Raw genomic sequence first — 27,981 nt, 5'->3', positions numbered from 1 at the left:
GGCAGATAGTGAAGGGCAGGGAAGCCTGGTGTGCTGCAGTTCATGGGTTCGCAAAGAGTTGGACATGACTTAGCAACTGAACAGCAACAATATCTGGGAGGATGCTCAAGAAACATAATTAATGATTTTCTAGTAAGGTAACTTGAGGGACTAGAGGTCAAGAGAGGGAGGGAGAGAGAGGGAGTTGTTTTCACACTCTTCTTTTTGTACTGTTCAAAGTTTTACCTCCTGAAAGTATTTAGGGATTGAATAACGACAACTTAAAGGCATCACATAAAACTGGACTAGAGGTGATTTTAGCCTCCATTTCCTTGTAGGGATGGGGATCTGATGCTTGCTTAACACCACCAGAGTTGGAGGAGGCCTTGGGTAATGAATACAGGAAGCAGGAGTGCTTGGGGGGAGAAGGGCTTTGAGGCTGGAAGATTAGCAGTGGATTTGTGTACGATACTTCATGCTCCTGGTAACTTTCTTATGGCTCAGTTTAGCAATCTGAAAAACAAGGATTTTATCAATGTTTACAATGATTTTTTTTTAAAGGTATACAGGTGGAACTACCAAGTGTTTGCAAAGATGATGACAGAGGTTCTGCTTGGTATTTTACTTTATCTTATTGAGATATTTCTGAGCTTCCCTGGTGGCTCAGTGGTAAAGAATCTGCTTGCCAATGCAAGACTTGCGGGTTCGATCCCTGGATCGAGATGATCCCCCAGAGAAGGAAATGACAACCCACTCTAGTATTCTTGCCTGGAGAATTCCATGGACATAGCAGCCTGGAAGGCTAGGGTCCATTGGGTTGCAGAGTCAGACAGGGCTTAGTGCCTAAACAGCAACAAAATAGTCGATTTACAGTGTCGTGTTAGTTTCAGGTATACAGCACAGAGATTTATTTATATATATATATATATATAATTTTTTTTATTTTTTCAGATTCTTTTTTCTTATAGGTTATTACAAAATACTGAGTATAATTTCCGGTGCTATAAGTAGATACACACTACTGTTTTATTTATAGTAGTGTGTATCTGTTAATTCCAACCTCCTACTTTAGTTCTGTTTGTTTTAAATGCTAAATTTGTGTAAATCCAGTTCTTTGTAGAATTATTTAGTGGTTATGCTGCTTAAATTTTATATCCAGTTGGTTCTTGAAGTTAGATGACTGAGCCCATCAGATATCTGTACCACATCTTTATTTATTCATCTGTTGATGGCCGTCTATGCTCCTATGACCTGGCTATTGTGATACAGCTAATTCACTTTGTTGTACAACAGAAACTAAGTCAACACTGTAAACAATTATAATCCAATAAAAGAAAGATTGAGCCCAGAGGGTGGTAGGTGGGGAGTGAGTTAAGAGGAGGGTCCTCCTGCCTCAGGTGAGAATTCGAGGCCTTCTGGCTTCCACAGCCATAGTGACTGCCAGGAAGGCAGATGCTGATCTCAGAGGCTGGTGTTTTGCCCTTCCTCTTGGTGGCCCAGAGACTTGATAGGGCTCCAGTGGGATATGGGAGCTTTTGCTGTGTTGTTCATCTCCAACTGTTGGCCCCTGGCCAGATTCTGTGCGAGACTCTGGGTCCTCATGAGTGAGAAGTCATTACTTCAGGTCATCTGACCTCCACCAACTGAATAAAGGTAATGAATTCTAGTAGGAGACAGAATTGTGAAGTCAGTAGATTATGTCTTGGAGGCCCTATGTCACCTTTCTTCACCTTCACTCCTTTTGTGTTTCCCTACTTCTCGGACCCCAAGTGCTTGCTGTAATGGTGTTCCCTTTCCAACTCCTTCTCTTTAATTTTGCTCTCAGGAAAGATTTGATAAGCTTAACACTAAAAATATTAATATTCATAACACTTAACATATGACCCTCTAAGTGGGCATTTATATTTAACAATAATTACTTCAGATTAAAAGGGTGAATCTCTAAATGCAGAACCCAAGGCAATAGCCAGGTAGTGGGGGAGAAGTATTTGGGGAACTCCCTCCCCAAGGCAGCCTTGCATTGTGTTATTGATTTAGTGATGATTGAAAGAATTTTCATTGATGTGGTGAAAAGTCTTTGACTCAATTATATTATTTCCTACAAAGTTGTTCTCATGGGATTGGCATGGGTTGGGGGAAGGTGGGTTTGGACACGGTTCTGGAAGATGAGAGGGCAATGCTGAGTTTTGTACTTATTCTCTTTCTTGAGAGATCCCTGAGTGATAATCTTCTCTTGAACTCTGATTTGAAGTTGCTCTGGCAGGAGAAATCAGGCCTTGCATCTAGATTAATAATCGAATTAAAGGACAATGCTTGCAGCTGTGAGCAACTGAAAACTGATTCAGATTGCTTACATAATCAAAGTGAAAGTGAAAGTGAAATCCGACTTTTTGCGACCCCATGGACTATACAGTCCATGGAATTCTCCAGGCCAGAATACTGGAGTGGGTAGGCTTTCCCTTCTCCAGGGAATCTTCCCAACCCAGGGGTCAAACCCAGGTCTCCTGTATTGCAGGAGGATTCTTTACCAGCTGAGCCACCATTTCCTACATAATAAGTGAATTATTATGTTCTGTTGCAAGATGCCTAAAAGTATAGCTACATGTTTGGCTGATTCGTGAGCTCCTCAGCGTCATTGTGGACTTAAGATTCCATCTCCAGGTTTCAACTTCAAGTTGTTGGTGACCAGAAAGCAACTCATACCCATATGGGTCTCAAGTATTCAAGATGACAATATCTAGAGGAAGAAGAGAGGTCTTCCACCTTGCCTGTGTCCATTTTTAGGATGGAAGAAACTTTTCAGAAGCCCACCAGCTGATTTCTCTTTAAGCTTTATTATCAAGGATTGGATGACATCATCATTTTCTAAATCCCAATGGCTAGAAAGGGATTGGTTTAGACGCAACCAGCATGACCATGTGTAACAATCATTGCTAAAATAGTCTGAGTTGCTAGACTTTTCCTTTATGGAAAGGTGTGTTCCTTTAGCCAATGGTTGTTTTTCTTATAAAGATAGGCTAGCATATGTAAGAAGTTTTGAGATATTTAGATATGAAATAGCTCTGCATGTATGGGCTTTCCAGGTGGCTCAGTGGTAAAGAATGTGCCTGCCAATGCAGGAGACTCACGTTTGATCCCTGGATCAGGAAGATACCTTCGAGAAGGAAGTGACAACCCATTCCTGTATGCTTGCCTGGGAAATCTCATGGACAGAGGAACCTGGTAGGCTATTGTCCATGGAATTGTGAAAGAGTCAGATACAACTTAGCAACTAAACAACTGCAATGCATGCAAAGGCTGTCATGGAGAGGGTACTGCTGTGTTCCAGCTCACAAATGAGGAAATGTAGAATTACCTATATTATCTGAACTCTCTGCATCGTGGTCAAATATTAGGGCTGGAGGTAACTAGCTGAGCCTTATTCATGATCACCGTGCAGGACAAGAATGACTTGTTCTGTTTGAGGTCCACATAACCTCATCTCTGCAGACAGAAAGCTGGATGTGTTTTTCCAAAGAAGTTGTTTTTCCAGTTGCATATGGCTGTTCAAACAGGGATAAAGTCAGAGTATGCTTGTTTGCAGCTTAAACTGCCTGCCTCAGCCTGGCATGGCTCTGAGCTCTCTGTGGACTGTCTTGGGGCAAATGGCCTAAGGCCTTGGATGGGCATTTGATAGGATTGAGCACCTATGGCTGCAGGGTGTCTGAATTGCCCAAGTGAGTGATTTTATGAATGAAGGAGTAGTGTTTACATTCCCTACCTCAGTAGAGGCAAGACTGAAAGGAAATGGTGAAATCTATCATTGGTGTCAGCCTTGAGTGTATTCCCCCCACGTGGCTCACCACATGCCCTTCACGGCTCTTCCGAGTGAAGTACCATATGACCTCATTTTTTCCCTGAATGGGAGTGTCTGGGTTACCCGTGGAGGCACTTAGGAGGCGATGGCCCATTTATCTGGGGAGAATCTGAGGCCTTGAACCAAAATGAGAGATGCTTAGCTGTAACACAAGTTCCTTGAAGGCAGGGGACATGACTGTTTTTTCTCTGCTCCCAAACTGATGCTGAAATTGAAGCTCTAGTACTTTGGCCACCTGATGTGAAGAGCCGGCCCATTGGAAAAGACCTTGATGCTGGGAAAGATTGAGGGCAGGAGGAGAAGGGGACGACAGAGGATGAGATGGTTGGATGGCATCATCAACACAATGGACATGAGTCTGAGCAAACTCCTCAGTAGGGAGGAGTGAAGGACAGGGAAGCCTGGCATTCTACAGTCCATAGGGTCACAAAGATTTGGACATGACTTAGTGACTGAACAACAACAACAGCAACCGAGCTCGCGTGCTCAGAGATTGGTAACGCTTGTTTGATGCACTGTTTACAAAGAGGGTGGCAGTCTCGGAGAAGCTCAGTGGCCTTGGTCTCTTCTGTTGATGTATTTTTTTAAAAACTCTGGATGCTTGTGGAAGCCTCTGAAAGTCTGAAAATTTAATATGAAAGTGAGTTGGGTAGTTTGATGTCAATAACTTTTCTTGTTTAGTTTTGAGAACAAGATGGGAGAGAGGGTGATTGTGTAACAGCCCCAGTTTCCACTAGAGTTGAAGGCAGCATTGTGGAAAAGGTGGGCCTTTGAGCCAGGCCGACTTGGAATCCAGGGCCACTGTGTCTGGTGACCTTGGGCAAGTTCCCTCTCCTCTTTGGGTCTCAGTTTCTTCCCACGTATCTGAAAGGCCCATAGTGGGCACACGCTTTCACCCTCTCCCCAGAGTCAAATGTATTCTTTCTGGGGAGGAGGTGTTCTCAGGAGTCTGACATCGTTCAGGAGGCTCAGGGACCTATAATTATTCCCTCTCACGCATCTTCATTTCCTCTCCTCCCTGGTTGCTGCCTTCTGCTGTAAACACAGGTCTCTGCCTTGAGCACATGTTTGCCAGATGCTATTGTCCCTCCTTGCGCTGCTTTCTTGTTTACTGCCAGGTTTTCTCGGACAAGTGGTCAATAGCTGCAGCCTCCACTTCCCCACTTGTTACTTCGGCCTTCTGTATGTTCTGGTTCCTACTCTTGCCTCAGGGGTCTCCAACTTCTCTCTGACCGCTCGATCCCCTCATCTTCTCTCCGTCCCTACCTGCAAGGCCTCATGGAAACGTTTGGCAGTATCGGCTGACCACACGGTCATCTTGTAACTCACTTGTGCTTTGGCTTTGGTGACACCTGGGACGCTGCGTGTTTCCTCCTTTGCCGGCTGCCTAACCATCAATTAAATGTGAGCATGTGGTACCTGATCTTTTGTGCTCTCTTGGGCTCCTCTATCAGCTTCAGTACAGCTGGTTCTCAGATTTTTACATCTGTTAGTTGTCAGTGGATGGAAAGTGGGAGATCTTCGGAATATGACCCAAGATTCTTCGGGCCATCATGAGCTGTCGAGCAGCTCTGGCTGGATGACTTTTGAATCTTCCTGATGTGATACTTTGAGAAGAGCTGGGAACACTTTGATCCCCCTGATCACCGCACCCCTGTGATCTTAGGGGATGTTTAGTGACCCAGCTCTACTGCAGAGTAAACCCATGAGAGGTTCACAAGTCACTGCTGGGATCCAGCTGTTTCTCAAGTCAGTGCCACCCATCAGATGCAGGCTGGGGTGGGCTTGTGCTTATTCTTTGGCTTGGGAAGCCCTTTGTGGTGTTCCACAGTGGTATGTCTAATTTTTTTCTGGGGCTAAGTGGAAGGTCCACGTGAAAGTCAGATATCACCTCTTAGATCATGCGCCATTGATCCCCTGGGTGTGTGTAGCTGCTGTCGAGCCCAGGTACAGTTGCCCCGTGTTGAATTGCCTGCCTTTGAGTTGCTCTGTTCTTGTGTCATTTATTTATCTAAACTTTATTGACATTATTGAAGAGCTTTTAAAGAGTTGAGATGGGTTACTCTGAGCTACTCAAACATCTATGCCTGCTTCTTCTTAGAAGTATCTTGGAAGAGTTTTTCTTTGGTAAAACTCACTATAGTACAAGTTACTTCACATCCTCCTCCTTGGTTTATGCTGCTCTAAAATGCAGCGTTTGTATTATGGTCCCAGAGGTTCCTTTTAACTCCACTGTTCTGTGCTGAGTATCATGCTCCCACTCTTGATCTTTAAAAAAGTGGGTCATTTAAAACAACAACAACAAAGTTCAGTTGATTGCTTTTTTCATTTGGGTAACTCAGTGGATATAGTTTTGCATTTCATAGCTTCTGTCTTCTGACTTAAAAATCTTGCCTCAGTAAAATCCAGACAAAATAAAGAATGGAAAAACAGAGAGGCACAGAGGTAGGAACATTTTTTTTTTAACATCAGAAACACACACACACACAGAACCCTCTTCAGACTTCTTGGCAAGTAAGAGGAGTCTGGGGAAAAAAAACCTACAAACAGTTTTCTAGTCGTCTGAGTGGAAAATCTTGTTTTGTTTTTTTTTTTTTAAATAACATTTCATATCTTGGAAATGTCTGAATAGTTTTTGTTTAAAGGGAAATTCCTTTTGGCTGAGAAAGAGGCTGCAGGATTCAAACTGATAGGGCTATGTTTTTAGAAAACTTGGAGGAAACAAGAATTCGTGATGAAAATGCTTTCTACTGGCCAATTGTGATAAACAGAAATTTAAATCCAAGGTTACTAGTCATAGCATTTGAAACGTTCAGCCATTAACTCCTTCCTTCCCCTTGCTTCCTGTCTGTACATCCTGGGGAAACATCTCTCATTGCTGGTCCTTCCTAAAGGAACTTAGTGAACTGCTTTTCTAAACTTGTGTGTTCTAGGCAGGAGGGTATGCATTCTTGGCCTCATTGTTCTCCCAGCCAAGTGGAAAGGAAGATATGTGAATAAGTAATTAAATCAGTTCAGTTCAGTTCAGTTCAGGCGCTCAGTCGTGTCCAACTCTCTGCGACCTCATGAATCGCAGCACGCCAGGCCTCCCTGTCCATCACCAACTCCTGGAGTTTACCCAAACTCATGTCCATCGAGTCAGTGATGCCATCCAGCCATCTCATCCTCTGTCGTCCCCTTCTCCTCCTGCCCCCAGTCCTTCCCAGCATCAGGATCTTTTCCAATGAGTCAACTCTTTGCATGAGGTGGCCAAGGTATTGGAGTTTCAGCTTCAACATCAGTCCTTCCAATGAACACCCAGGACTGGTCTCCTTTAGGACGGACTGGTTGGATCTCCTTGCAGTCCAAGGGACTCTCAAAAGTCTTTTCCAACACCACAGTTCAAAAGCATCAATTCTTCTGCACTCTGCTTTCTTTATAGTCCAACTCTCACATCCATACGTGACCACTGGAAAAACCATAGCCTTGACTAGATGCACCTTTGTTGGCAAAGTAATGTCTCTGCTTTTAAATATGCTATCTAGGTTGGTCATAACTTTCCTTCCAAGGAGTAAGCGTCTTTCAATTTCATGGCTGCAGTCACCATCTGCAGTGATTTTGGAGCCCCAAAAATAAAGTCTGACACTGTTTCCACTGTTTCCCCATCTATTAGCCATGAAGTGATGGGACCAGATCCCATGATCTTAGTTTTCTGAATGTTGAGCTTTAAGCCAACTTTTTCACTTTCCTCTCTCACTTCATCAAGAGGCTTTTTAGTTCCTCTTCACTTTCTGCCATAAGTGTGGTGTCATCTGCATATCTGAGGTTATTGATATTTCTCCCGGCAATCTTGATTCCAGCTTGTGCTTCTTCCAGCCCAGCGTTTCTCATGATGTACTCTGCATATAAGTTAAATAAGCAGGGTGACAATATACAGCCTTGACATACTCCTTTTCCTATTTGGAACTTGTAATTAAATCACAAGTCATTAAATATCTGGTGTATGCTTTAAAGCCATATTCAGAGTCTTTCTGGAGCACACAGGTTAGAGTAACAGATCTGAAGGAGATGAAGAGTTGGAGAGCCTCTCATGAAAAAGATGGTATTTGCATTGGGTCCTGAAGTATAAATAGGAGTTCTCTGGGCCATAGGAACAGTAGGTATAGAGTAGGACTCTATAAAATGTCATAGTTGATTCTGTAAATTCCAAGTAGTTTTTTGTCATTTCAGGTAGGGTGTTCTGTGGGGAGTGTTGGGAGATAACGATAAGATCGTACAAAGTTTGCCTGCTTTGATAACCCATTTGGATATTTTTTTGTGAGCTGAAGGGTAGGAAGCACTTAACACTTTTAACAAAAAAAGAGGGGAAGAAATGTGTTTTCTCAAGGAAACCCTGGTGGTTACAAAGGATGGATTGGAGGGGAGAATTTGTGGCAGCAAAATGATCTGTTGGCTAGTTATGTCATCCATGAAAGTAGGACAAGGCACGAGAGGGCCTTGAACCTGTCCATAGGGAGGAGCATACGGATGCAAGAGAAGGTTAGGAGTTGGATGTAGAGACTTGGTGGCAGTGGGCCATGAAGGGATATGGGAGACATCCTGTTAGCTTTTTGTTTGTTGTGCTGCACAGCGTTCAGGATCTTAGTTCCCCTACCAGGGATTGAACTCATGTCCCCAGCAGTGGAAGCTCAGAGTCTCAACCACTGAACTGCCAGGGAAGTCCCAACGTCCTGTTTTCTGATGTAGCAGACAGAGTTGATGGTGCTGCTCTTGGTGGAGGAAGGATGAGTTTGGTGGGGAAGATAATGAGTTGAGTTTTGGAGATGGCGATCTGATGTGTTCATGGAACATTCAGGAGAGATATCTAAACGGCGTTTGGAAACAGGGATCTGGAGTTCCGGAGAAAGGTCTGGTGATGGAGGTTTGGGTGTTATGAGTCTCATGGAGGAGAAGTGAAGCCAGTGGTCCAGAGAAGTCAGGGAGAGAGTGAGGAGTAGGAGAGCAGGGCTGAGAATGCAGCCCTGGGGACCTGGGGAGGGTTAGCAGAAGAGAACTCTACAGATGGAACTCAGAAGGAATCAGCAGAAAAAGTAGAGAATATCCAGGAAAATCCCATCGCAGGATCTAAAAGAGGGGAGGGTGGCTACAGAGTGGTCAAGATAAAGAAGGACTGTGTGCTCTTCAACTGCCCACCAAGCCCTGGACCACTGTGTGGTGTCAGCTCAGGGCGGGACTGTGTCCGGAGTTACTGAGGCCCCAGGCGTCTATACCTGTGGGCGGCTCTGTGGCTTTGTGCCAATGGAGTGGTGGCCTTGCTGCCAGCCGAGAGCAGAAACTGCAGAAGGGCGGGCGCTGGGAGTAAATATGAGTGGTGGATAATCTATACAACAGTACCTCTTTCTTTCCTTTTGATTTTGTAAATTTCATCCTCAAAATTAACCTTGGAGACCGTCCCAGTGCCTGTGCAGTATTATGAAGGTCCTTTCTTCATTCTTCTCTTCTGACTGAATCTGTCTATTCCTAACATCTTTCTCATCCTCGAGGAGGAGTTCATGCTGGGGTCCCTTTGTGTGTGTGTCACTTATGGGTCTCAGGCTTTGGGGCATGTAGAAGGAGGGTCTCTGGACTCTCCCGATATCTGTTATCTGTATAAAAGGGTTAATAACTGCATCAGTCATATCCAACTCTTGGGCTTCCTTGGTGGCTCAGCTGGTAAAGAATCTGCCTGCAATGCAGGAGACCTGGGTTCGATCCATGGGGTGGGAAGATCCCCTGGAGACTGGAAAGGCTACCCACTCCAGTATTCTGGCCTAGAGAATTCCGTGGGCTGTGTAGTCCATGAGATCACAAAGAGTGGGACACGACTGAGTGACTTTCACTCCACTTCATCCAGCTCTTTGCAATCCCGTGGACCGTAGCCCACCAGGCTCCTCGGTCCATGGAATTTCCCAGGCAAGAATGCTGGAGTGTGTTGCCATTTCCCTTCTCCAGGGTATCTTCCCTACCCAGGCATCAAACCCAGGCCTCCTGCATTGTAGGCTGATTCTTTACCATCTGAGCCACCGGGGACTCAGAGAGTTGAAATTTATCAAATGCTTGTAAAGCTTGAGCATTTTCCTTTCTATATTTCTGCTGCCTCTTCCTAATGAGAAAGTATCACATGGACCCAGTAGTTGCCAAAGACGAGTTTGATCAGAGACAGCAACAGTATTCAAATGGTAGAAAAACAGAAAAAAACCAAATTTGCCCCATTTTTAATGACGTAGTAACAGGAGCAAGGTGAGGACAAGCGGTTTTTATAATAAGTCTATGAACGCAAGGGCTTTCCAGTGAAAGGGACATTAAAATAAACGATGCCGCTTCAAAGGAAACGTGCAGCTCCAAGCAGTGCCTGTTGTTTCAGGACCTACAAGGGGAGCTCTGGGTGGGGGACATCCTCCAGTCCTCTCTATGTGCCCTGCATGCTGGGGCTCAATGCTATCTTTACTCTCTGCTGCCGTATGTCCAGGATGTCATTTTTAAGGCCCTCAGCCCTCCACGGGAGGTGTAGAACAGGAATGGGAAGAGGACTCTGCCTCCAGGACTGAAGTTGGCCCAAGAAAGAAGCAGGTAGAGAAAAAAAGAGGAGAATTCTGCATCCTGACTGCACAGGGAGGAAGCAGTGTGGTTAAAGTTAAAAAAAAAAAAAAATAGACAAATTTTTTAGAACAGCTTTAGGTTCACAGACTTCCCTGGTGGTCCAGTGGTTGAGAATCTGCCTTGCAGTGCAGGGGACACAGGTTCGGTCCCTGGTTGAGGAACTAAGATCCTACATGCTATGGGGCCACTAAGCCTATGTACCGCAATTAGAGAGCCTGGGTGCTGCAACTAAGACCCCCTGCAGCCAGATAAATAGATAAGTAAATCATAAAAATAGTTTTACGGGTTTCCCCAGTGGCTCAGATGGTAAAGAGTCTGCCTGCAATTCGGGAGACCAGGTTCAACCCCTGGGCTGGGAAGATCCCCTGGAAGAGGGCATGGCAACCCAATCCAGTATTCTTCCCTGGAGAATCCCATGGACAGAGGAGCCTGGTGGGCTACAGTCCATGGGGTCGCAAAGAGTCGGACACGACTGAGTGACTAACACACTTTAGGTTCACAGCAAAATTCAGCAGAAAGTACTGTTTGCATATACTCCCTGACCTCCGCACACCACGCACAACCTACCCCAGCATCAACATCCCGCTGTTACACACTTTTGCAATGTGGATTCGTAAGCCAGGGTCACCTGTGACAGCTTTTGATTTTAACTTTGTTTTTTAAAATTAGTCACAGACAGGCTTCCTTTTGTAATCCAACAAGAAGCCAGGTTGGTCCAAAGAACCTCAAACCTATGTTTGTGAGAGTGTGTGTAGGCTGTTTTTTGTTTCCTTTGAATAAAAATTTATTTTAGACAATTTAGGAGTGGACGCAAAGATTTCAGTTGCTGTTGTTCACTCACTCGGTCATGTCTGACTCTTTGTGACCCCATGAACTGCAGCACGCCAGGCTTCCCTGTCCTTCACTATCTCCCGGAGTTTTCTCAAACTCATGTCCGTTGAGTCAGTGAGGCTGCAATTAAAAACTTAAAATATGGTGTGTCTCCCTCCCCAACCTCTGCCCCCTTCCATTTACAGGTGGCTTAGGAGCTGGACATTGGAAAGGAGGGTGGGATTGAGTGGGGGAAATACTAGAATTTTTTGTAACCATAGAACCCGAAGGCAATCTTTGTAGCTATGACTTTTAACTTTCTACCACCATGAGGTGGTATTCATTTCTCAGGCAGTACCAGGAGTTGTTTTTCTGGTTCTGCTCTGGATTTTCGAGTTTTCTTCCAGGGCTCCCCTGCAACCCATGACCTACATTTGGAGCAGCTGGAAGGCCTAAGACTGTGGACTGAGGAGACAGACGAGGTCAAGCCCAAACCCAGATGGAGACCAGCTTGACCCCCTGGGGTTCCAGGGCATCATGTTCTAACTGAAGGAGCCAGTGACCCTGGCAGTCTTAACATACACATACATTTGTGCACATTTTCGTGTTTGATGAGAAGGAAAGGCAGAGAAGGAGAAGTAAAAAAACACAAAAAAACATTTGGTGTTTCAGCTGTGTTTACACCTTAGGAACATGAGGTGGGTTTTAAATCAAAAGGAACCCAGTGTTTCCTTTCGACTTTATAGGAGGAAACTGAAATTAAGCTTGGCCCAGCTGAGAGGTGGATGGTTGAACAGATTGAATATGATGAATTTTCAGCTTTCTTATTCCTGCTCTTCCTGTTTCTGTTGTGGATTCTGAATGTCCTGTTGTCTGCTGATTGCTCAACCACTGGGGCAGAGGGTTGGTAGAAAAAACAGGGATTTTGTAGTCAGCACTGACTTCATGCTCCTCATCACCACCGACCAAATTATTTATTCACTGCTTCCCAGTGCTGTCAACTTGGCACCAAGAGAAAATGATGTTATCCACCCGGGTGCCTGAAGTAATGGATGAGGCCGATCACAGCCTGGGGGCTCTGTGGGCCCCAGCCTGCATTCACGGCATCCCGTAGACACACTCTTGAGAAGCTACCAGAACATTGGCAAACATATCATAAGGATCCAGTGAATTATTTGCTGAGTGGATGAATGAATGATTCTGGGCTTACGATCTGGCACTGCCTACCCTGGGTATCTTTCTGAGGCTGTTTCACAAGGCCATGATAGAGGATGAGTGATATGATGTAAATAAAGTGTCTGTCTCCAAGCCTGGTACATGGCCTCTGCTTAGGAGGTAATAGGTTCCTGTCCTCCGTTTTTCTTTTTTAAATTAAAAAGAATTATTAAAAGATTTTCTTTGGCCTCATCATGCAGTATGTGGGATCTTAGTTCCCTGATCAGGGTTTGGACCTGTGCCCCATGAACTGGAAGCATGGAGTCTTCACTGCTGGGCCACCAGGGAAGTCCCATTTTTCTCCTCTGATAATTTCAGGGAGGCATAGGAAGGAAACACTTGCTAAATTCTAATCAAAAGGAACAAAATTAGTAAATAGAATAAAGCCTCTCTAATGTGGCCTAGTTATTTTGTTTATTTTCTCTAGTTATATTGGGATATAATTGACATGTAACTTAGGAATTTAAGATATACAACATAATATACATACATACATACAAACATATATATATTGCAAAATGATTACCAAAATAAATTTGGTTAAATCATCTCACAAAGTTACAATTCTTTTTTCCTTGTGATGAGAACTTGTATGATCTACTCTCTTAGAAACTTTCAAATACCCAAGACAGTATCATTAAATAGAGTTACCACACTGTAAATTATATCCCTAGGACTTATTTATCTTTTAACTAGAAGTTGGTACCTTTTAACCACCTTCACCATAATGTGGCCTAATTGTGATGGCTTTTAGGTGTGGGGGGCGGGGGAGAACCCTAAAAGTTTAGAGGAAAAAACCCTAAAAGTTTTTTTCAGTTCCTATATGAATCTTTTTAGGCTCAAAGCCTGGTTTTGATTTGCATGACTGGGTTCACACTTTGATTTTTCAGGCACCTGCTTCTGCAGAACTGAAATTCTGTGTAGGTTTTGAGAAGGTGGGTTGGCGGCAGGTGTTAACATTCTTCAAGTCACCAGAGGAAGGGCATGCAGGGGCTGGTCCATTTGCTATTCCTGCCTTCGCCTGAAACAGCCATCTGTGACTGAGATTACTTACACTGCTTTTTATAAAAAATATAAACAGCATTTCTGAGGCTGATTGTGATAAAGTTGGGAATTCATTTAATAGGAAGAGAGAGAGAAATAACAGTAAGTATGGTGTGGGATAGCAGTAAGGCTGTCCACTGCGGCACTGCCTGGCCTCTGGGCCTCCCAGCAGAGCCACTGTGAGTTCTGTTGGTAAGCTGCAGCAAAAGGTGTTTAAGCCACGGGCTCTCCTTCCGATCCACGACCTGAATTGACCTTCCAGAGGATTTAATGTAAGTAGTTTAGCAAGGAAACTTCCTCTGACTCTGCTTTTTTGGGAAGCAGAATTCAAAGTTGGTTTTCTCTGACTGCCTCTTTTTAAAAAGTTTTTATTGGAATATAGTTGATTTACAATGTTGTGTTAGTTTCAGGCATACAGTAAAGAGAATCAGTTATACATATACATGAATTCATTCCTTTTTAGATTTTTCTCCCATATAGGTCATTACAGAGTATTGTAAAGAGTTCCCTAGGCTACACAGGTCCTTATTAGTTATCTGACTGCCTTTTATGTGGACCAACTAGCATTCTGTCTATCAGAAGGTCCATAGGGATTCTAGCATGTGAGTGGACTTGCATCCATAATGCCTTGTTATTTTGGGGGGGGGGCAGTTTCAGTAGAACTTTAGAGGGAGCTGTTAGAAAACCTGTGTCCAAATCTTCATCCCCTCTGGAAGGTATAATTTTTATTTAACAAACACTCACAAAACCCATGGCTGATAATGGAATGAATGCTGCAGAGAGCAAAACCCTTAGCTGTAGAGGCTAGCAAGTGTGAATGAGTTACCTGACGGTTCTTCTCTATAGAACTGCTTTATTGCAAAACAGCTGGCAGTTTGGGAGACTGGTTAGCCCTTCATTGATTTTTCGTGAAATGCAGATGATTTTCATGGAGAAGTTTGTTCTTTGGTATTTGCCAACCAAAAGAAAAATATCCTGGTAGGTAGATTTTTTTTCCTGTTGCCCTTTTGAGAAACTATTGCCTAAGCCAAATTTAGAAAAAAATCAAACAAAACCAGGAACAAAGGTTTCAAGATTGCAAGAATATATGTCACTTGGCTTCAAAATATAGTCGTTGAAAATGTGTCAGGGGGACCTACTTATCTTTATGAACCCAAAAGTCTTTTATTATTTGTTGATTTGTGGCTGTACTGGGTGTTTGGTGATGCGTGTGGGCTTTCTCTGTTGTGATGTGCAAGCTGCTCACTGCAATGACTTCTCTTGTTGCAGAGTGTGGGCTCTAGAGCTTTCAGGCTTCAGTAGTTGTGATGCACGGGCTTAGTTGCTCTGAGGCATGTGGAATCTTCCCAGACCAGGGATGGAATCCTGCACTGGGGATGTTAAGCACTGGACCACCAGGGAGGTCCCCAAGAAGTCTTGATCGAGGCCTTTTAGGATTGGTGTAGTGGTTGAACAGTGTCCGTGGGGCCTAGGATTGTCCCATCTTTTCATTCTGCCATCTTTTCATTCTACATTGCCTTGTGACTGCAAAATGATTACTTCATCTCCGGCATAACATCAGCCTCCCTGGCAGGGAGAAAGTGAGAGGGCAAAGCAGAAGAGGGTAATACTTGTATTAGAAAAGCCACGGCTGGCTGGACCTCCCTGGTGGTCTAGTGGTTAAGGCTTTGAGCTGCCAGTGCAGTGGGTGAAGGTTCGATCCCACCTGGTCAGGAAACTATGACCACACATGCCGAGTGGCTCCACCAAAAGATGAAAATGAGATAAGAAAAGCCAAGGCTTGCTCTGAGGTCCCCAGCAGAATTCCTGTTAGGTTTCACCGGCCACCCCTCGTTGAAGAGAAGCCAGGAAAGTGCTTTAGCTGGACACCTTGTTACCCTGAACAAGATTAGCATGTCTGACTGTGAGAAGGGAGGGCAGGATGGATACTGAGTGGTTAAGCAGCAGTGTCTGCTGTGCCACAAAAGAACATTTTCCCAGCCTTATAGGATCCTAGGTCTGGTGGGCCTTTGAGATGGCCGAGGACAATCCTTCTTGCCAAGATAAGGGAGCTGCTCCATTTTCTTCTGTAATAGTTTGGCTCCACGTGCGCCAATCCCTCAGTTGGATTTTGGGCACTCCCGGGCTGAGCTTCTCATCCCCGGATGTGTAAACTGTGTCCAGAATGTGAGTGTCTGTGAAGTCCCTTTCACGGGAGAGGAGAGGGGCAGGGACAGGGTAGTGTGTGTATGGGAATCCAAAATTCTGATTATACCTTCTCAGGAAAAGCAGCCAGCCAACAATAATTACTGGGCCGCCTTTGAGCACGGAACCTGGGATCCAGCCTCCTGGAACGCTTGCTAAAACCACGGAAGACTCAGTTCTGCCCTAGGGGAGCAAAGCCTAGCAGAGCTCCCAGTTCAACGGCCCTTGTGTGATGAGTGCTGATGGTGGGGAATGGCCTTGGCAGACCAAGGAGCCAGGCCAGGAAGACAGCCTGGAGGAGCTGGCTTTGAGCAGGGCTTTGTAAAGGTCTGTTATTTGGTGGAGAGTGATGGTGTGTAAAAACACTGATTTGAGGGTAAACAGCTTTGCCAGGTTGGAACCATTTAATAACACTGGCCTGTGTAGCCTGGTGTGTTTCCTTTAGAAGAGCAGCCTTGAGTCAACAGAGTTTATGGTGTGTGCAGAGGGGGTGTTATGTTAGGCAGATTTACTAGAACATGTCAGAAAGATCACTAGCTCTGTACTGACTTTCTCTGTGAATTTTCAATTTCAGTCCTCCCATTTCCTAAGGACTGCCTGGCAGCCCTGACATTTCATTTCTGTCCTTGCTTCTCGTTGTTTGATTATTCCTTCTTTCGGGGGTGCAGCCAGTCTCCATGGTGGTGTATCTGTGGGCCCAATAGTGCCCTGGAGGGCATCCCAATTGGAGTCTCAGCCTCATCACTTCATCTCACCCTAATTACCTCTCAAAGGCCCTGTTTCCAAAAACCATCACACTGGGGCTTGGGGCATCACCGTATGAGTTTTGGGATGGCACAGTTCAGTCCACAGCACTGGGGGTCCACTGGAGTTTCACAAGGCTCCTAACTGACAAGTAGGGGGGACCAGGGCAGTGTGTTTCCTGCTGGAAGAAACCTGTAAGAGTTGACAACCTGTAGCGTGGCGGTTCTTTACAGCTGAGATCATGGACTCAAGTGGGTCTGAGAACCTCCTGGAATGCTTTCCAGGGTAGTGTAGGTGTAGTACATGATGTACATTTTTCATCACATTTGTAAAAGAAATTCACGACCCCAAAATGTTAAGACCTACCATCCTGGAGATTGTATTTCTAAAGTGAAGGCTGAGGAGGAGTCAGGTCTGTGCACAGCCGGTGCCCACCGTCAGCATCCCGTGTGCACGGATGAGGACCCCCCCGACCCCCGCACCGCACCCCTGCCCCATGCTGCCCCCTCCTCCCCCAGCATTCCAGAGGAGCCCTGCCTGCTCCTGCTGCTGTGCACTAATTGGACACTGACTGCTGACAGGGGAGCTCTTCTCCCAGAAGCTGCATTGTTTGTACCCTAAACCCTTTGCCTGGTTTTTTTTTTAGAGCATGTGTAAAAAATGAGTGGCTTGCATCATAAGCCAAAAAAAAAAAAAAATCTTGCTTATTATAAAGATATTTCATAGTATTCTCAACATTCTGACTCAAAGTAGACAAAAGTTGAACCAGTCTTTTCTGATCATAAGTGAAAGCCCACATATTCATTCGTCATAGCCAGTGCTAAACCCTACATTGCTCTTAATTTTTTTTCCTTCTCTACTTCCTGATCCTCCCAGGAAGGATTTCTTCTCTACGTGTGGGAATTCTTCTCTACATCCATTTTGAGTTTTATTTGACTTCATATTATATATTTCTTTCAAGCCATTTGAATCATTTTGGAAACATGGTGAGTATAAATACGTTTTAAAAGCACAGACCTGCCTAGAATCTGACTGGCTCACTCCTGACCTGGGCACAGTCCTTGAAGGATGCTGGTGGCATCGGCCTGGATCCTATTCCCCATCCCAGCTTCCTTCTTCTCATCTCCTTCTTGTCCTTCTTTTTCTCCTTCTGTGTCCTTTGCTCTCCTGGGTCTTTCCTTTCTTCTCTGATTATGCCCTAACTCTGCCACTGTTTCCAGAGCTTTGTTTAGCCCTGATGGTATGAGGAGCCCCAACTCAGGGTTTGGAATCTGTTATTTGATTCTCCTGCTTCATTGCCAGAACCTGTGGTCCCAGCTGACGGTAGCATTCAGGAGGTTGTCACATTAATGGTGTGCATTGCTAAAGGCGGACTAGAAATTGCAGTATTGACTTTCCAAAATATTCAGGAGCTGAAGACCCAGAAGGAGCATTGTGGAATAACTGGACCAACATATAAATAAAAAGCAGAAGTAGCCAAGAGGGGAGCTAGTTGCTCTTAGAGGTCACTGAGGAGTTTTACTGGTCGACAGTGGAAAACTTCTTTCCTAGTTTGCCTTTCTTGTTATTTTCCCCCCTTCAGTTGGGACACTGGGGACCTCTAGGTCTAACAGTTCTGTCACCTACATTGAGCAACCCTGGTCCCCTGGTTTTGGAAATCTGAATCTAGGTTTGCTAGTTACTGGTGTCCGTAATGCTTGGCCCTGGGCATCAGCAACCCTTCCCACTCTTTTCTCCAGATGTGTTCCTCCAGACCTAGAGGTATGGCTCACCAGTCTAGGTTCTTCTTATAGGGCCTCTGGCCGCCTCCTTGGTTGGCCTCACTCCCCAAGGTATTTTAGACCTGATGAACCCCTTGGAATCACGAGGTTCCTGCTGTGACCACCTCCATTGCCTGTAGCAATGGTTCTTGGTCTTCGCTACACATGATGATTACCTGGGAGCTTAGAAAATATCAACCCCTGGGTCCCAGCCTACGTGATTCTGATCTCCTTGGTTTTGGGATGAGGCCTGGGCAGCAAGATTTTTTTAACAGCTTCTCTGGTGATTCCAAAATGAAACCAAGGTCGGGAACTGTTGGCTGGGGGCCTTGCTACTTGAAACTTGGTCCGTGGACTGCCAGTATCAGCATCTCTTAGGAGATTGTCCCTGATGCAGAATCTACTCCAGACTTTCCAAGTAATAATTTGAAGATCCACAGTTCCCGGCTGATTCCTGTGCATGTTCGAGTGTAAGAACTACGGGCTAGAACGTCCTCCTGCCCCACCTTGGAGGGGTAGGTTCCCCACCCAGAACACCACAGCAAGTACTGATGCCAGATCTGGTTAGAAGGACCCAAAGACACTGGCTTTCCCTCCATGAACCTTTCTTGGGGGTCGGTTCTATATCTGGGTTAGGCTCCCTCCCATTCCTGACCAATCCCTTTTCTACCTGTTCCCTTGGAAGTCCCAGCATATTTCAACAACAGAGATGCAAGGGTCTGGTCTGAAGTTGGAGGCCAGTGGAATTTGTTGCAGTCTGTGCTTTGGGAAGCCTTGTCCTGATGGCATGAACCTTGTGGTGCTTTGCTTGGTCAGCCCGGCAGTTTACCCTGTCCTGACCCTGGGGGATGGAAGTAGGGAAATCAGACTAAAAACTGAAGGCTCATGAAAGACAATGAAAAAAAAAAAACATGCTAGGGCTGGAATGGTTAGAACAGAAATGACAGGTGCACAGCGGAGATGTGACTCTTCCTCTCCACCCCCCTGCCTGCATTAGACATCGCCAGCTCTTTTAACTTCTGAGCTCACGTGGGACCAACCCTAATTTCCCTGCCTATAGGGTACTCCAGTCAGGCAGTGCCAATTCCTTAGGTTTTACACTTAAGATACAACTACTGTGAATTTTCTTTTTCCTGAAGCAGCAGCATTTACTACTCTGAAGGTGATTCTTGGGTTTCTGAGCACAACTTTCGAGTTCTCACATATCATCCGAGATGCTATCCACATCTTTTGCTTCAATTTGCTGCTCTTGTTATCTCTCAGCCCTCACAGGCAATTGGTAGAATGAATGTCTGCATCTCTGAGATGGTTGTTCTTATCTCTATCCCATGATCTTTCTGAAGCAGCCCTTGGCGCAGGGCTGCAATGGGCTGGGACTTAAGGAGGTACACAGATAATGGGGTCCCAGCTTCCTGCCTCATTGCCTCACCCCTGCCCGGTTCCTTTCTTTCCTTATCACTCAGTGGGAATAGCAGTGGGTTGGGTCATTCTGCTTCCTGACCCCCAGCATCACTGCCTGACCAGGGTCCTCATTATTTGTGGTTTTTTTAATGCTTATTTTTATTTGACTGTGCCGGGTCTTAGTTGTGGCACTCAGGATCTTTGATCTTCGTTGCTGCATGTGAACTCTTAGTTGAAGCCTGAGGGATCTAGTTCTCTGACCAGGGATCGAACCTGATCCCCCTGCGTTGGGAGCTCAGAGACTTAGTCATTAGACCACCAGGGTCTTCATTGTTTGAACACAGTGTGATTTGACTCACTAACCTTCATGTAGCATCAGAGCTGTCTATTACCACCTTTCTTGACCACCTGCTTTTATGTTGATTTGAGCTCAGGAATCTAGCAGATAAAAGACTGAAGCTGATCAGGGAGATTGTAGGGGCTAGCGGGACTGGAGAGACTGGGAGGTGGAGTGGCGGGTGGGTTCGGGACCTGTTTGGCGGAATCGGCAGCCTCTCAGCTCCAATAGATAGTACCAGACGGGAATGTGGACCCAGTATTGACAGATGATCTAGTTTTTAAAGAAGCCAGAAATACAGATTTTTCTGTAAATCTCTTGCTTTTTAGAAGTTGCCCTGCTACACCCCACCACCAAATTAAACCAAGCAACAAACAAAAAACACAAAGTGGAGGTAAATCCTTATGGGCCATTCAGAGATAAATCTTGGACTCTCCTCAAATTCACAGAAATTGAGCAAAGGCTCTAACCTGTGTAAACTGAGCTGCCTTGGTCGAGACTGACTGAGGCACGACTCTCCAGGTTGTAGTTTATCTGTGTTGCATTTGAAAAGTACTGTTTCTGCACCCATGGGAGATGCTTCTGAAATCAGAACCAGAAATGACATCAGGACATTTTATTTGCTTTCTCCTGCCTGCCTTTCACGCTCGTCTTTTCCATTATTAAGTCTGTTTTAAGAGAGATTATTTATCTGACCTTGCTTTTGATTTTTCTTTAAAGTGCTTTCAGATTACAAAATGTGGCCAGAAACCAGGTCATTTATATTTTGGATTCATTAAGTTCAATAGTCTCTAATTTATCTTGGCCTCATTTGTTCCATTTAAAAAGTGGAATGATAATACCCACTGATTTCACAGAGTTGGCTTGAGGATTAAATGAGATTTTTATGTGGGATCATTTGAGAAAAGGTTGAGTCCTCCCTGATTGTAAAGTACCAAATTCTAATTAAAAGGCACTGCTGAACATGGTTTCTGCATTTCTTAAACAAAACAATGTTTATTGGTGTTGCTATTAATACATATAATCAACTTATCTATCTATGCATCCATCTGTCTATTATCTATTCTATATCATAAAAGTAATAGCCAGGCTTTTCTGATAACTGCTACTGATTATATGATTAGATGTCCAGTGGGTTATACCAAGATTCTTGCCATAGTCACTGTCTGTCATTCCTTTTCCTGAATTCCTATAGGCATGATCTGCCCCCACTGTTTTACTTTGAAACAGTCATAGTGCAAAACCATTTCCTATGTATGCTCTGGGTCTCTGTGAGAACAAAACTGGAGATGCTGCTGCTTCAAGGGCTGCTGCCGCTGGAGCCTTCTGCTCCTGGATCATCCGGACTGAAAAACCTAGACAGAGTTTTTTGCTAATCCTCCATTCTCCCCTCTTGCTAGATTTTGAGAATAGCTGCAACTCCATCTCCAAGCAGACTTCTACTGTACATTGGAGGCAGAGTGAGGGGGAGAAGGATGCTATCAAGGATGAAGGGAGGCAGGGCCCACGGACCAGTGTGTCAGCTCAGGGAGCGTCTTTAGACCTGAATTTCCCCTACTGTAGCCTCGGTTCTAAAGAAATTACAGCAAATCATTCCAACCCACCCCCACATCCTTTGCCCTTTGTGTTTGACTATGGTTGGTTGTGTGTGTGGTGTGCACCCTCCCGTAGGCAGTGCTGAGGGTAGCAAAGCTTGTTGCATTCTTTTGCCCCCACCCCCTGGCCTCTCCCACCTGTCAGGGCTCATAGGAAGCAGATATATGCTCTCACCAATCCTTTTCCTACGTGTTTGAATTACCTGGGGAGACTGGGAAAAAAAATCCTGGCATCTGATCCCCATCCAAGATTAACTAAATCAAAATTTCTGGACATGGGGCATATTAATTTTTTTGAAAGCAAAAACTTTTCATTTTTTTTTTAAATGAATTTCGACTTGTAGAGAAGTAGGAAAAATAGTGCAGAAGTTAATGTCAACAACTCATATGGCCATAGTATAATTATGGGAACTAGGAAATTAATATTGATAAAATATTGTTAACTCATGTGCAGATACTTATTCAGATTTCACCAGTGTTTCTACTGATGTATTTTTTTTCTGGTCTAAGATCTGATTTAAAATTCCACATTGCATTTAGTAGTGATGTCTTTTTAGTTTCCTCTGATATGTGACCATGTTACATTCTTTCATGATACATTTACTGACACTTTTGTAGATAACTGATAATTATTTTGTAGCACATTCTTCAATTTGGGCTTGTCTGATTTTTTTTAGGATTAGTTTGAGGTTAGGGGCATAAGGCTCTTTTAAAATAGTTCCCAGATCTGGTCTGTATTTATCCTGGAGATCTGTAATTTACTATGTAACACATAAAAAAAAAATAGATTAGAGTGATCGATGAATACATTGGTGGGTAGGTTTGTGGTCAAGCAGGAATGATGAAATGTTAATGATAGAATCAAAGTGGTAAGCATACAGTATTCATTACAAAATTCTTTCAACTTAACTCAGATTTACATTTTTCAAATTAGAATATTGGGGGAAAAGTTCCCTGCTTCGCCAGATGATGAATTTGGGGCTGATACCCGCCAAGGCTTGATTGTGAAGAGGAGTAGAAAGAAATCATGTCTGTACGATGGGAAAAAAAATGTAGGGTCAGCAGGTCTTAGCCCATGCCTGGTGGCTGGGTGGCCACCGTATATTTAGATAAGTGACCCCAGCAAGGCCCCAGAGAGACAGTAAGTGAGAGCAGACTCCTGTCTGAAAAAATACCCATCTGAACCCCACACTTGGTTAATTGGAATTCTGAGTGGCCTTGATTCACATATGAGCACAGAGGAAATAGACATTTTTGAAAGATGCTGACTCTTTTATAAGAACATCTGGTTCTTACGTTCAGGAGCAGAGTCTTGGAGCTGGAGAAACCATTGAGGGTCATCTGGTCAGCCTCCCACTCAATGTCTTTCCCAGTGGCCCTGCCCTGAATTGCATTTGATTTATGCAGCTGGATAGAATGAGTCTAAGGTCACTATTTTGAGGATGAAATCACTTTTAATTCCAGCAAATGAGTATAGTTTAAAACAGCTTTCCTAGGAGAAAAATAAAAGCTGTCTTGTGCAAAGCTTGCTTGCCTCTTTCTCTCCTGCTATTTTAAAATTGGGCGTCAAGGCAACAAAAAATGAAGAGTGCCTTAAGGAAAAGTGTGTTGTGTGATGCTTGTGTTTTACTACTCACTGAGTCATGGGTCCCGGTCCTCCCTGAAATGGGCAGAATGAAGTCTCTCTCTAACTTCCCTGCTTCCCAAACTTCATTCCTCTTCTAAGGGCTACAGAAGCAAAGGTCCTTCTGTTCTGCCTGTGGGGCTGGGGAATAAGCGACAAAGGCCCTTTAAGAGAGAGAGAGAGAGAGCGAGAGCGAGAGCCCTGCAGATGTGAGGTTACAGTGTGTCAGCCAGGCCCCTGGGAGCCGCAGCCAGCTTAGTGCAGAGGCCTGAGTACGGGGCTCATTTGTGGGTTCTGGAAATGAAATACCCTGCTGATTATGGGTAGTGCTGAGCTGCCTTCCCCAGCCTCTTGGGCTCACAGACAACTCAGACAGTCTGTTCTCCTGGACTTTTTGAAGCTTTGTTATGGATTTTACTCCAGTCTGGTCCTGTCTGTACAACTCCTGGCCTCACTGAGCTTGATCTGTAACCTTTCTTTTAGTTTCTACACCTATAAAATGCAGAGAAATTTAGGTGGAGAAATGTTATCCTGGAAGAGTCTCCAACCTCTTCCAGAGTTTTTGTTATTATTGTTCAGTCAACAAGTCATGTCTGACTCTTTGAGACCCCATGGACTGCAGCACGCCAGGCTTCCCTGTCCTTCACTATCTCCCAGAGTTTACTCAAACTCATCGATGATGCTATTCAACCATCTCATCCTCTGTCACCCTCTTCTCCTCCTACCCTCAATCTTTCCCAGCATCAGGGTTTTTTCCAATGAGTTGGCTCTTTGCATCATGTGGCCAGAGTATTGGAACTTCAGCTTCAGCATCAGTCCTTCCAATGAGTATTCAGATTTCCTTTAAGATTGACTGGTTTGATCTCCTTGCTGTCCAGGGGACTGTCAAGAGTCTTCTCCAGCACCACAGTTCAAAAGCATCAATTCTTCTGCTCTCTGCCTTCTTGATGGTCCGGCTCTCATATCCGTACATGACTACTGGAAACTTACAGAGTTTACAGTAACTAATTTTTATAGTGTTTTACGTTTTAAAATCCATTCATAGATGTTCTCGCCTTTTAGTCACCCAACCTTCTCAAAGGGTTTGAGGACTTCCCTGGTGGTCCAGTAGCAAAGAATCCACGATCCCAGTACAGAGGGCCTGGGTTCCATCCCTGGTCAGGGAACTAGATCCCACAGGCTGCCACTAAGAGTTCAAATTACACAACTCAAGATGCCTCAACTAAAAATCCCACTTGCTGCAACAAAGATCAAAGATTCCTCATCCTGCAACTAAGACCCGGTGCAGCCAACTAAATAAATAATTAAAAAATAAATAAATATAAGGGTTTGAGTACCTCAGGGCTCAATGCTGAAACATCATCTCTTCTCACTCTGTAACCGTTCCTTGGGCAACTTCTGCCTTGTCAGTTACCGTCTATATTATGATAGGTCTATCATTTATACCTTTAGCTTGGATCTCTCTCTGAGACCTGATTATCCAACTGCCAGCTTGTCTCTCCACTGAGCTATCACAATTTCCTCCATGAAATGCATCAAAGACTGAACTGATACTTCTGTCTCCCAGGCTCCACCCCAAACCTGTTCCCTGTCACAGCACGTGGTACAGCCATCCATCCACTGGGACGGGCCAGGAACCCAGGAGCTATCCTTGATGTCATCCTCCCCCTAAACCCTCAGATCCAATCTGTCACTCAGTCCTATGGACTTTCCTCCTAAACGTCTCAACTCCATCGACTTCTTTCCATCTCCTCCGCTGCCTTTTAAGACAATGCAGCCCCCGTCTTTTACCAGGACTACTGCAGCAACCTATTTACAACTCTCCTCACATCTCTTTTGCTCTCTTGCCTTCCCATCATCCCCAAATTTGGAAGAAATCTTTACAAATTGCAAATCCAAATAGGTCACTGTCACTCCTTAAATCCCTCAATGGCTTTATATTGCTGTTGTGATATAAACACAATCTCTAAAAAGGCCTACAACTCCTTCTGTGGTTTGACTCCTGAGGAGCTCTGCCCTGGCCATTTGCGCTCCCCTTTTTAAGTTCTTTAAATATATTCCTTCCTGCCACAGGGGCTTTGCGCTTGCTATTTCCTCTGTTTGAAACACTCTTCCTCCCCTCCCCACTCTGCCCAATTAACTGCTACTTAGCCTTTGTCATTGTTTAGTCTCTTAAGTCATATCCGACTCGTTCAGTTGAGCTCAAGCCTTAAACAAACTCTCCTTGCAATTAGAGATCTGGTTCCTTTCTTTCAGAGAAGTTATAACACTCTATCTTTCATATCCATTATTTTGATTGATTGACATCTTATCTCTGAGTAGTGTAAGTTCCAGTTGAGTATGAATCTGTTTGCTTTTCACCACCATTTTACCCCAGTCTCTGTCACACAGAAATATTTGTTCAGTGAATGATCCCAATAGGGTAGGTAGGACAAGCCTATTCATTCATATTTTTTTAACACAAGGAGATTTTTTTTTTTAAGGCAGACACTTGGCTTTATTTCTTTTCTAATCAGTTCCTTCTACCATCATTTCTTTTTCCCAGCTGATACCAGCTTCATCCCAGTTATCAGTGATGAGCAATCATTGGTTTGAAAATGCTCCCCAGAACATCAATGCCAACTCATAACATGTTTTTATGTTGCTGGAAATCTTGTGAAAACTTGCTTCATTCACTGTTGGAGAATTTATCTGTGAATATGGATGGGAGTGTCATTAATTAGAAGCTCAGTATGGATAATTGTTTAAGTTATGAAAAGTGGGCTTTTAAGAGGAGAGCTGTTTTTTATTCATACATTTCTTTCATTTCCTTCCTTCCTTCATCTCTCTCTTTCTTTCTTTTCAAATATTTGTTTATTTGGCTGTTCTAGGTCTTAGTTGTACCATGTGGGGTCTAGTTCCCTGACCAGGCGTGGACTTTGGATCCCTTGCACTGAGAACGTGAAGTCTTAGCTGCTGGACTACCAGGGATGTCCCTTAAAAGGAGAGTTTTGAGACTGAATTGTGAAGCTCTGGCTGACTGAGACCTCTCTTGATATTCTCACGTTTTGCCTGCATCCAGGGTCTCAGATCCTTCCTATTAGCTCTCTGAGCACAGCAGCGCATCTGCTACCAGTCGGGCCCTCAGCTCCTGCTTTTTTTGACTTTGGGACGTCTGCTGTTATCTTTTGCTGCTAGGTCCCTCTGGAGCCCATGGAGAATAATTTACTCTGGCTGTGCTTTCTTCTAGCTCCCAAAGGCCATGGCGATCTCCATTGTGTTCAGAGAAAAGGGACCTGTGGACCACGGTAGCCCACCAGGCTCCTCTGTTGATGGAATTCTCCGTATATATATATATATATATACATATATATATATATGTTGGATTAATTTTTTAAATAATTTTAGAAAGGTTAAAAGAGACAGAATATGCATTATAAACATCCTATGGCTTTTTGTGACTGTCCAGAGAAGTCCATTATTAGGCTCAGAAGGACATATGATGAGGTGGTTTGCAGCCAGAAAGGAGACCCAGGGTGTTCTGGTTATAGGAAGTACGGAGCTGGAGTCCTGCACATACCCAGACCTCAGAGCCTTGCCTCGGAGAGAGTGAATTCTGCCATGATTGCCACTTTCCTTCATGTCCTGTATGATAACCTGTATGCCATCCAAAACTTTAAAAATATATACATTACTCAAATTCTGGGAATAAGTGGTCACCTTTAGACTCTGTGTAGACTTGATTATTTTCTTTTAAATTTGCGTGTCTCGGTGTTTCTGCCGACTGAATTCAGGGACTCGGTTGGTTCTGGTGTTGTAAACATTCCACTCTGGAGGCTTTTAAAAAGATTCAGGTATTCGGAAGAGTCTCACACTGCGGCCCTCAGTGTTCAAGTAAGTGCAGTATAGGTGGATGTGCGCTGCCTAACAGCTCCTCTGTCTGCTGCAGAGATGGCTGGAGGAGAAGTCTGTTCTGAGAACAAGGCATGGGCTGTTGCTTCCAGACATTCTTTCTTCCTGGAGGACACAAACGTGGTGTTTAACGGCCACTGGCCACACGCCCACACTCCGGCCCGAAGGAATGTGCTCTGTCTGGGCCGCACTCCAGTCATCAAGGCAGTTATTGTGGGGAGGGAGAAGCCAGCCCTCCAGGTCCTCGGCCTGAGCTCCTCCTGCAAAAGAAGGAATGTGTTTTGACTTCGGACTTCCCACTCCGCCCTTTTTCTCGTTCCATGAAGTGTCCTGCTTGCACGGGAAGCTTCAGTTTTCTTTCGTACAGTTGCTCTTTCTTCACTGCAAGGGCTTCACCTGAATATAATGTTAAAATACAGAATTTAGAAGAAGCACAGTTTGGTAGAGGGGCATCACCCTACCCCCTTGTTAAGAGCTGTGACAAGTCGTCAATTCCAGTATCTGGCATGTGCTATCTTTCTGGGCTTGCTTCTCTGTGTTTTACTTAAGAGGAAGAGAGAGAGAAAATTTTAAAACAAAATAGTTTATTCTTTAGAATTCTATTTGGGCAATTTGAGTAGGGATAGTAATAGTAATAATGGTCTTCTCAGGTGGCCAGTGGTAAAGAACCCACCTGCCAATGCAGGAGACGTAAGAGACATGGGTTTGATCCCTGGGTGAGGAAGATCCCCTGGAGGAGGGCATGGCCACCCACTCCAGTATTCTTGCCTGGAGAATGTCAGGGATAGAGGAGCCTGGCAGGCTACCGTCCATGGGGTTACACAGTCAGACACAACTGAAGTGACTTAGCACACAGCAACATGCAGTAATAATAAAATTAATAATAGTGGTAGCGTTAGTTGCTCAGTCGTGTCTGACTCTTT

The 27,981-nt window shown here is 44.5% G+C and overlaps 1 protein-coding gene across 7 annotated transcripts in view; it reads left to right on the top strand.

The window, feature by feature from the left end:
• Positions 1-27,981, top strand: part of CREB3L2 (cAMP responsive element binding protein 3 like 2) — a 254,622-nt gene that overhangs the window by 130,970 nt on the left and 95,671 nt on the right. For 2 of the 7 annotated variants that reach the window (XR_014066426.1, XM_081533106.1), the window contains exon 1: positions 1,327-1,632. The exons of the other annotated variants lie outside the window; for them this stretch is intronic. The gene's annotated coding sequence lies outside the window, so the exon portion shown is untranslated. Of the gene's footprint in view, positions 1-1,326; positions 1,633-27,981 lie in introns of those variants that run through there. 7 annotated transcript variants of the gene reach the window in all.

The sequence above is a fragment of the Giraffa tippelskirchi genome, chromosome 10, assembly GCF_054371585.1.
Source record: "Giraffa tippelskirchi isolate mGirTip1 chromosome 10, T2T-mGirTip1v1.2.pri, whole genome shotgun sequence".
In the NCBI taxonomy this organism is placed as follows: Eukaryota; Metazoa; Chordata; class Mammalia; order Artiodactyla; family Giraffidae; genus Giraffa; species Giraffa tippelskirchi.
This window is presented reverse-complemented; position numbering and strand designations above follow the sequence as displayed.